Genomic DNA, 11,317 nt, shown 5'->3' with positions numbered 1-11,317 from the left:
TCGGTGGGAGATGAGACATATATCACAAGAGAATGTTCAAAGGTTTGTTACCTTCATGAACTTCAGTAGACACAAATGTAATGAGTGATGAGGCAGCATACTGGATAACAGAGTATGTGCTCGTAACTTTGAAGCTGAAGATAATGTCCACTAGCAATATAATTTGAGAATCCATCAAGAGTTGCCTGTCAAAACGTCAACAATTGGGTAAGATGACCATTCTATAATTTTATGAATCAATAAACTATTTTACAAGTCATAATAGTTTTTAAAATTTTAGGATATTTTTTCAATTCATGAAGTTTTTTGAATTAGCGAAATTTTGTACATTTTCATTAGCATATTTTAATACACGAAATTTTTTAAAAAATCATGAATATTTGTTTTAAAAATTGCGAACATTGTTTTCAATATGCGTACATTTTTTAAAATCGTGAATTTTTCTGAATCTAGAAACGTATATGAATTATTAATCATTTTATTTTAAAATTATCATGTTGTTTCATTTTTGGAACATTTTATAAGTTCCAAATTATTTAAAATGGAAACAAAGAAAGACAAAAAAAGGAAAAAGGAAATTTAATACACAGGCCTCCCGGACACTGGCCGGCCCAAATAGACGCGTTGTGTCTTCTCCCAGCGCACAGAGTGCAGTACAGAAGATTCCTACTATTCCCCTCAAAAGAAAAAGAAGATTACTACTGCATGGGCCGGCCCAGGCAGGTATTCTCCTATGTGAATTTTTTTTTGTCACTTACAGGTGGCATCGCTGGGTAATATTTTGCAATTTTAGGGCCAATTTCGGTGACATGCTGCTAGAAGCAATAGCCCATTTATTATTAGGTACTAGCAAAACGGCCCGAGCCTTGCAACGGGAGAAAAATCATAATCTCTAATGGTCATGACCATATTTTACTGCATCATCGAGATTCACTATGACTCTCATTTTCCAAAAATTGTGAAAAAAATTGACAGTCATGAAAAAATTGGGAACATTTTTACAGTTTTTGAACATTTTCTAAAATCATAAAAAAATCAATTCCTGAACATTTTATAATATTTGCAAACATTTTGAAAACAACATTGCTAGAATCGACAAGCATTTTTTGGAAATTGGTGGAACAATTTTTGAAATTCACAAACATATTTGTGATTTAACGAACATTTTTTGAAATGCACAATCATTTTTCGAATCAGCAAACAGTTTATGAATCAATAAACTATCTTGTAATTCAGAAACAGTTCTTGAATTTTTCAGACATTTTCATTTCATGAATTTTTTTTGAATTGGCGAAATTTTCTTCAATTTCATTTACATTTTTGAATACACGGACTTTCTAAAAACCATGAATATTGTTTGATTTCCCAAACATTTGTTTTCAAAATTATGGACTTTTTTAATATGTGAACATTTTTTAAAAATCATGAACATTTTCTGAATTCACAACCATTTATGAATTATTAACCATTTTTTCAAAAAAAACATTTTTTTGTATTTTTAGAACTTTGATGAATTCTCAAGTTATTTAAAGTTTAAAAAAGACAGAAAATAAAAACAAAAAATAACAAATGAAATTTAGAAAATAACAGGTCATCCAGGCATGAACCAGCCCAAACAGGCGGGCTGTACCTCCTTCTAGCGCACAGAGCGGAGTATAGAAGGTTCGTATTGCATGGGCCGGCCCAGTAAGGGTTTCTGCTTTGTGAAACGGTTTTTTTTTTCACTTATATGTGCCATTGCTGCGTACTATTTTGCAAAATTAGGGGCAATTTCGGTGATGTACCACCAGAAGCAAAAGCCCTTTTATTATTACTAGTAAAAGAGCTCTCCGTTGCAACGGGGAAAAATAACACATATGAAACAACATCATATTCAGATTGTACACATTTTTCTAATCAATTTTCATATATAACATGTTAAAATTGGAGTTAGGGTTTAAAAGATATGAATATTTTTAAAGCACTTGAATTTGTACCTAAATAGCATTTTAAATGGTTAAAGGATAAAAATAACGTTATGTTAATATGGTACATATTTTGTAATAAATTTTTATATATAACATGTTAAAATTAGAATTATAGTTTAATATATGAATATTTTCTAAAGCATTTAAATCTGTTCCTAAACCGAATTAAAAATGATTGACGTGTAAAAATAATGCCATATTCATATTCTACACATTATTATAATCAATTTTCATATATAACATGTTAAAATTGAAGTTACGGTTTAAAAGGTATGGTTATTTTAAAAAAAGTTATTTATTCTTAATTGACTATGGGGTGATTAACACATATCTCAAGGGGGTTTATGTAAAACTGCAAAATAACAATTCATTGTGACTTAAATATGGATTGCGGGTTAATTAGCATAAAATGCAGGGGTTTTGTGTAAAATGTGGAAAGACAATTCGTTCTCTCTTAAAATAGAATTGTGGGTTGAATTTTCAGAAATAGAGGAACTTTTCTGTAAAAATGACAAAGACATACAACCAGAAGCGTTTGCCCCTTCATTATTATTACTAACAAATATGCCCATTCGTTGAACGGGAGAAAGCAAATATATGTCCATATGTCTCTAACGCATGGACATGTGCTATTGCAGCGAAAGAGAACACACTTATAGATAAGTGATGCTAAGATTCGTCCCAACCAAAAACTTCATCAATCTTAATCCTCCTTTTGTTAAACAACATACATGTGTAATAAATGTATTTGTCAACCAAGGGAGGCTGAAGATTTGAAACATATGTATGCTTATGGTGGACTACGTTGCACGGATACTTGGATACGTATCGGATACGCGATACGGGGATACGCCCGATACATCAATTTTCTAAAAACATAGATACGGGGATACGTTTATGAATAGATGTTACATATATTAATTATTACAAATATGAAGAAAAAAATTAAGGAGCTTCTAGGTCAAAGCATGCCTCAATAAGATTACCTCTTTCTTTTCTTGCACTTAGTCCACTTCCATTAATTGGCAGTGAGATTTGACTAGGTTTGCTGTTCCAATCAATGCATCGACTTTCTCTTCCTCACCTTTCAATTGAATAAAAAACATTGACAGACATGTTTTCACATGAACTCACGCCCATGTTAGGAATCTTCAAAGGTGCGCCTTCATTATTAAGGAGATTTCACATCGAACGAGGGGTTTCAGGTATCCAAAACGTATCACAGAAGTATCCTAGGAGTATCAAACATTATTTTCTTTTCTTAAAATCAAAATGTCGAGGGATACTTACGGGATACGTATCGGGAAGTATCGGGGCAGTATCCGAGTATCGGGGCAGTATCCGGCAGGATACGCGCACTTTCTGAAGTATCCGTGCAAGGTAGATGGTGGATTGTCATCCAAAACATGGAATCATCAGTTTGAGAGTGACTTTCATTACAAAATAGACAGAAGAAACAAAAGAAAAAATACAACGCCTCGCCTAATGAACTATCAATGGATATACCGCATCTGCGTTGCAGTGAATTTAACACTTGACTTTATAAAACAATTAGCCAGAAGTAGACTGGAATTTCTAGCCATTTAAAATTATAGGATAGTGTATAATGATGTAATAGAATAATAATTTTAACCATATAGAAAGCTAGAATTTCTTAAGCATAATTATAGTTAGATGTTTGATTATTACTTACCATTGAGGTTTCTCATTTGGTCAACTGCACTGGCATAAATCAGACATGTATATAGGCCAATTGAGTGCATAAGAATTGCTCACAAATAGATTCAGAGGTGTACTTGAGTTCTGAAGAGTTGAGTTATCCCTGTCCTCTGAATTTCTCTCCATACCAAACAGCCGCACACTTTGTTGCCGTCGTCAACACCACAACAACAGTCCTATAAAATACATAAGATTACTCACAAATCAACAGGTTACCAGCTTGCTGTAAGAATCCGCTCCTCCATCTTCCTACCCTTCAGCACGATAGCCTCAATTGCATATGGTATACTTCAGTGGAACAAATATGCAAACAATACGACGAAGTGCTAAAAAGAGGTTGTCGAAGTAAGGTTCAGAACTGGATCAGGTAAGCATTTAGGCATATCTAAACAAAGAACGTGGCACAAAATAATTCTGATGTGAAGATGACACTTTGTTCCTACAAAAAAGATAAGGTGATAACCTCAATACGACGTCTTCATGAAATTCGGAGGAAAAACCATACGGGAAAACACAGATCCACATTAACCTATGCGGCATGTAAATATATAATTCAGAAATCAACATCTTGCTCATAGCACATTACATCATCAACGCCTCGCATATGAGAAACTTCACTGGGACAAAGATGCAAACAGTATGGTGAAGTGCTAAAAGCATGGTTGACCAAGTAATGTTCAGAACTGGAATAGGTAGTTAGGTACACCATGAGGCATATCTTTACAAAGAATGTACCACAAAATAAATCTGATCCGGAGATGCACGTTTTTCCTATAAAAAATAAGGTGATATCCTTGTAACGATGTCTAAAAACTTTAGAGGAAAACCAAACATGCAGACCATCATTTAATATGTATATCATGTATAATTCGGAATCAACAGCTTTGTCTTCTCTTTACACATTGAGCACAGCAGTTTCAAGGAGCTTGCTACAGTACATAGACCCTTGGAACAATATCATGCTCCTTGGAACTACATTCCATAAGTCCGTACATATGAATAAATCCAAATAGTGGACAAACTGAATTAGAGTTCATAAAAAATATTGAAAGAGTAGGTGAGGTTCTGGGAGGAGGAGAAAGACGTCAGTGACCGTGGTTGGGCTGGACGAATTCGTCAACGTCAAACTTGAGGTCGGACTTGAGGACGTCCTGGCCGAGCTTGTCGGCGCAGGCCAAACACTGCCTCGGCAAGTATCTCATGGAGCTTGGGGCAGCAGTGCGGGCCAGTGACACAGGGCCCAGGTAAATATGCATTGCAGTAAATACAGAGGGGGGAAATAGTGGATCTGCATCCAATTCTTGCAAAGCTTGCTATATAAATTACCCAAAGAAGGCCAGACTTAACTGAGAATTAAATTTCAGAGAGCATTCACTTAAATAGTCAAAGAACAACTGTTAATGTCATGGGAAAATAGAGTGATTTAGACACATCCTGCAGAATATATAACACCGAATTTCTAAGTTATATATATAATTACAGCTGACATTGTTGATGGAATGCTAGCAGAAGAAAAAGGCATGGTAGAAGAATTATCATTAAAACCAAGAGGTTAACAATTAATTGGTGCTATGTTGTAACTTTGGGCCAGCAGTGTTCATATTTCAGTCGATCTATCGAAGGTGTTTAATGGTATCTTGGTCTATGCCGTTAATTGACCATTGATACAATTAACAATAGTAACAATTCTCAGAAGCAAAACGGCAAAATGACTTTAGGGGTCTTTCAAAAACAAATTGCATCAGTAATACTTACAAAGGCATAATTGCATATCTAGTCCCAAGCTTGCCTGCCTGTTTCCTGTCACATGTATGCATTGCAGCCATGCATGCCAAGCAAGGCTGGTCTGAGCCGCCGCATGCTTGTCTGGAAGCCCATTCATACATGATGGGCCATCGTGCCAAGCTTGGGGTGTCTTTGGCTCGCTTGTGAATGAGAGTAAAGGAAAGAGGCAAGGTTGTGCTGCTACACCTCGTTGTTTGTCTGCCCAGTCTGCAATGCTCTCCTCCGACAGGTTGGAGATGAAGTGGTTGCACGCGAAGCAAGCGGCGAGGTTGTCGTATTGCCGTCGAGGACAGAGGGGCGGGGTAGAGTGGAGGTGGCACTGATTCTACACCAAACTTTCTCACTTCCAATGCTGCATGAACCTCCCTGCCTGGTCATCATGCTCTACTGACTGAAGTTTGATGTAGCCCTAAATATATATGCAACGGTGAGCATCGCACTTACTTTGCCAGCCCCTGCAATCAAATTTGTCAACATCCATAGAGCATAGTCCATAAATGCTCTCATTTGCTCAAGGGGGTTAAAATTTAGGTGGCAAATAATTTCAGATTTGAGGAGAAAAGAGCATTGCACTTACTTTGCCAGCCCCTGCAACCAAATTTGTCAACATCCATAGAGCATAGTCCATAAATACTCTCATTTTCTCAAGGGGATTGAAATTTAGGTGGCGAATAATTTCAGATTTGGGGAGAAAATCATAGACGAATGTATTGCAGTGAAGCCTGCTGCCCCTGATGTCTTCAAGCTCCTGCGCCACAAACCAAATATCAGCGCACTGCTTTACTACTAATCTAGAACAAAACAAATCAAGGAAACTATCAATTTTTTCGATAAAAATCAAGGGAAGTATCCTAATCGTGCCATACTAATCTTAATACTCCCCTGCCAACAGCCAGCATCTTCCTCTGCCTGCAACCAATGGTGGAGCATGCAGCAAACAATTGGGGGGCCATAGTGCAAAAGAATGCTATTAGCTGACTTTTCTGAGTCCATGGGCTAACTGTGTTAGAAGCAAATGCTACAAAGCTGGGCGGGCCATGGCCCATGTAGCCTTGCAGTAGCTCCGCCACTGCCTGCAACCACCCACTTCCTCTGCCTGTAGAGCGTCACCCACACATGAACACAGACGCATATCCAGTCACACGCACACACGCTAGGCCACCGGGAGCACAACACATGCGCCACATATGCCACACTCGACCGGATAGAGTCGCCGCCTGTTTGTGTGCAAGAGAACAAGCCGGCCGCCGCCACCGGCCTCTTTTAGGCGTCGTACCCGAACGGATCAGAGCTCGTGTGTGCTGGGTGCCTAAAAGAGGAGCACGTGCCAAATACCAGAAACTACAGGGTCTTTTTTGCAAAAATAAAACCTTTTTGCTAGTTAGCCACTTAAATTGGAGCAAGGGTTAAATATCAAAATAATAGGGACTTTTCTGCAAAACTTTCACAAAGGTGAGCGGGCAGCAGCAATATGTGCTCTATTATTAGGAGGAAAAACTAACGCCCACACGTATGGGCATTTGCACATCGCACACACGCCTCTGTCACCACTCATTTTGCCACGTATGAACAGACATCAGCATAAATCTTTTTGGTTTCGGCTTAAAAATGTTTTATCTCCTAATTAAAAAATCAAATTAAAAATTCATATTCATCATTAAATCCGTCTCGACGAGATCTTCAAAACTAGACCCCGTATTGATATGTTTTGACAAATTTTATTTTTTTGCCTGAAAATTGTCACGATGTTTACACTGTAGTTACCATAGTGCTTAAACTAAAGTTGCCATGTGGCAATTTTAGTTTATAGATCATGGCAATTTTAGTCTTTTTATGATGGCAATTCCAGTACTTTGACCATGAAAATATATTTTTTATGAATCATGGCAATTTTAAGTGCATGTATAATGGCAATTTTAGTTTATGATGCATGACAAGTCTAGTTTTTAAATTCTCTGTTTTATAATATGTCAAAATTTACTTTTAAATGTAAAAAAATAACTGAAACATATCATAACAATTTCAATGTAAACATCATGCCAATTCATGTACAATAGACACGGCAACTTTTAACAAAAAAATATTTCGTCAAAATATATTGATATGAAATCTAGGGCCAGTTCTTTTCGGCGATTCTTCCAGAATCGCCCTCCTCCCCAGCTTCTCCCAGAATCGCCACTTCATATTTTTTTTAACAATTCTATCTAGTTAAGGTCTAATTAGTTAGGATTGTAAAGAACATATGGAGTGACGATTCTGGGAGAAACTAAGGAGGGGAGCGATTCTGGTAGAATCGCCCAAAAAAACTGGCCCCTAATTTCGAAGATCTCATCGCGAGGGAATTAATAGTGAAAACAGATCTTCAATCGAATTTTTCATTTAAGAGATAAAATATTTTAAAAACAAAAAATCCAAAAAGATTTCCACATGCATGTGGTGACATGGCATAGTTTGTGTGTTATAGGGCGTGTGGACGGGTTTAGTTCCCACCACACGTGTGGGTGTTAGTGTTGTCCTTATTTTATATCAATTAGTTATGACTAGGAAACATGCCCGTGCGTTGCAACGGGAGAAAAAAAATCGTATGCCCCTATCCTCCTTGCACATAGATCCACATCACTTACTTGCAAGGATATATGGCCACAAATGCATATTCAAATTAAGAACGATCAAAATGCATATTATTTATCTTATATATATTTCATACAGGGAAAATTCAACCTTTGAAGAAAATGAGGTGAAAGAGTTAACTTCTGGAATGAACGTCAAAGCCAATTACCTTTTGGGGCAATGTATTATTAAAGTATATCCATACAACTTGCGATGTGATCATGAGAGAACAAAGTTGAATAATGATTTTTTTTATCAAGTAAAGAAGGTGAGAACAGTGCTCAAAACTCAAGTGTGAGATTATAGACAACATACAGATTGCCTTATTCCAACTGAAGAATATATGTACCAATGAGATCGATCTCCATGCTACACCAAATTATCAATTCATCAATTGATTGTACATTGCATATCAATTTACTTGCCTAAAATTTTAAAAAACCTAACTGGTGATGAACTAACCGATTCACACAAAGAGCTACAATCAGAGGAAGTGGGTAAGAATGGCAATTAATATAAATGGCAAACAACAATCTAACAAAATAGTACAATACTTATAGAAACTGGCAACGAATTTGGAATTTAATATTTTATTGAATGGAAAAACCCCTCCGCATTATTAGTGATGCCAATCCTGAAATAAGATAACAACTTGAAGAACGGAGAAAACTAATTTATTTGGAGCTCGTAGCTCAGAACACAAATTGCAGTTTCCGGCCTGAGAGATAGACACATGCCAGTTTCCCTCACATGTGTGACCTTCAGAATATTGCATTGCTCTCATTACCAAAATGAGGGCATCAAATATTTAACCTGCAAACCAGAACATGTGACAATATCTATGAAGAGCTGCATCTACTTCATTTCAATGACATATTGATTAGGAGGTAGTAGCATGCAACATATACAAATAAAAGTTTTGCAGTGCGACAAGCGCCACCTCCCCAAAATTCTGGAAAGCTCAATCTTATCGCACCTCCTCTTGGTCTTCCCCCTGGACTCCATCTAAGACAGCTACACGGCCGCCCGGGCGATCATTACAGCGAATGACACTGACTCAAGTTCACTCGACACCATCTACTCCACGCTCAACTCGGCGAGACTCGGCCAACTCAAGTTGTTATCAGCAAGCCTTTGTGTGAATCGGTTAGTTCATCACCAGTCAGGTTTCAGTAACACATTTCAGTTTCACAAAATTATAATTCACCAGTCCACTGAACATGTTGCACATTTCAGTTTCACAAAATTATAAACATATCCTGAATATTTGATGATTTTGTACTAACTATACAGTACGATAGAATTACAAAAAGAAAAGTAAGACACTAACGGACTAACCTGCATGTCCTTGGTTTGTTCACTCTGTTTGCTCTGAATTGCAGATTACGTTTACAGCCACATAGTATCACGTCAAATGTCTCATGAATTAAGATCACAAAACTTCTCTAAAAAAAGAACATCACAAAACTCTCATGAACAATAGAGGTCATGCAGGATGCAACCAACCTTGGGTCGCTCGGGAAATCAAGCAAGATGTGTTATCCCTGGTCATGTTCTTGGCCGGCCTCTGTTGCTCCGCTCTCGCCCAATCATCGGATAACTGAAACCACACAAACCTCTTGAATTCCAACTCTAATCCGCCACCATCGGTCACTATGTGTGGCTCGACATGTGATGGCGTGCGTCCAGCAAATCCCTGCAGCTCGCCGACCCAAAACCCACCCCTGCCGCCACAATCTCCTAGCTGCACTATAGTCCAAGAAATTAGAATCTCGCACCATATGTAATCAAGAGCAGAGATACGGAAGAATTCAAATACTTGGGACTGACGAACGACGACAATCCTGATTCGAGACTTGGGCTTAGCGGCTTGCTTCGAAATGTCTATAAAAGAGCAACCTCTATAAATGTCTATAGAAGAGCAACCTCAGTATAAACGTCTATGAAAGAGTTCAAATACAAAAGTTCATATAATACTACGAAAGAGTTTCAATAGAGGTTCTGAACTTCAATGTCTTAAAATTATTACTTCTTGATACAGCTACCTGAAATTAACAATAAGCGGGTTACAATATGAAATTCCCAACAGAAAAGATTAAGTGGTCATGCACACACACAACTCACTTCAACAGTTTTCGACCAGCTAGTTAACATGTGAAGCTGGGCTGCCTGTTCTTCAAGATATTTATTATATCTCCAGGCCCATTTCAGCATATGATGGAACGATTCTTTTAGCTCTCCTTTCTCAGACTCGCTCAATTGTGTGCGCAGTTCTTGAGACATCTAAACATCAAGAGAAGCAACTTGAAGAACATAATAATCTCAAACCCAATATGAACAAGACTGAACAAGCAACCTAGATAAGCTTTTGATGGAACACATCAAGATCAATCATTCAATCACCTCTCTTCGAAAAATAATATACACTACCAAATTCAGATGTTGTAGAATTCCGTAGGATCTCTTCAATCTAAGAATCAAAAAACTGATGAGATACGAAAAAACAAAATAATAATTTCACGGGTTCAAATGCACACCTTCGATTCAACTCTCAGATTGGAAAGCAGCTGAGGGTATTTCATTGAAGTGTATGGACATCTGAACTGGACAACTTCAAGCAATTACAAAACCTACATGAAACAAATAGCAAATAAGATTTTCCAGCGGACAAATTGTCAAGACATCTTTCTCTCACTGTTAATGAATAAAAAGTTTAGCAAGTCTGGATACTTCTAAAGTTTTGTGGTGTCTTGAATGGTGAACCATTCAGGACTGCTCCATGTGCAGGTATGAGTTTTATTAAGTTCGGTGAAGCATTTGCGCTTCAAGCCACATCTGACTCCGTCATTCGCTGTTCAGTGGCTAGGCCATCAATAATCCCAAATCCACTGCCAAGTCTAAAAGGCAATGTGTCTGATGAATCCAACAACTGGCAGCGGCAAAAACCGTTGAGAAATTAAACAAGAGCGCCACCGACATAAAGATAAATATAAGAGGAAAAGGCATTTATCTCTACCCTTATCAGGCAGCTAATATTCAGATGCAATTAAACAAGGCAATCCTAGGAACACTTAGGTTAGAAAAGCAAGTCAGGAGCACAATTAATTATCTCTACTCTCATATGTAAGCAATGATAGCAGGCAAAAACTATGCTCTTTGATTGCGAAGCAGAATGTTGCCCATCTGGAATCAATGAGTGATGCGCCATAGAGAGGGCACTTCTAGTTCTAGTGCTT

General features: G+C 37.5%; 1 long non-coding RNA gene across 3 annotated transcripts; it reads right to left on the bottom strand.

Annotated features, from left to right (window-relative positions):
• Positions 1-8,836: 8,836 nt before the first annotated feature.
• Positions 8,837-11,305, bottom strand: LOC123155035 (uncharacterized). 3 transcript variants are annotated; one of them, XR_006477173.1, is made up of 3 exons: positions 10,619-11,305; positions 10,206-10,364; positions 8,837-10,126 (listed from the first exon to the last, which is right to left on the bottom strand). It is a non-coding gene; the product is annotated as an uncharacterized lncRNA (long non-coding RNA). The 3 variants fall into 3 exon arrangements; XR_006477172.1 differs by having other exon boundaries at positions 8,837-10,551; XR_006477171.1 differs by having other exon boundaries at positions 8,837-10,364.
• Between the last annotated feature and the right edge of the window lie 12 nt (positions 11,306-11,317).

The sequence above is a fragment of the Triticum aestivum genome, chromosome 7A (genome assembly GCF_018294505.1).
Source record: "Triticum aestivum cultivar Chinese Spring chromosome 7A, IWGSC CS RefSeq v2.1, whole genome shotgun sequence".
Lineage (NCBI taxonomy): Eukaryota > Viridiplantae > Streptophyta > Magnoliopsida > Poales > Poaceae > Triticum > Triticum aestivum.
The sequence above is the reverse complement of the archived record's forward strand: the minus strand, read 5'-3'. Positions and strand labels throughout refer to the sequence as shown.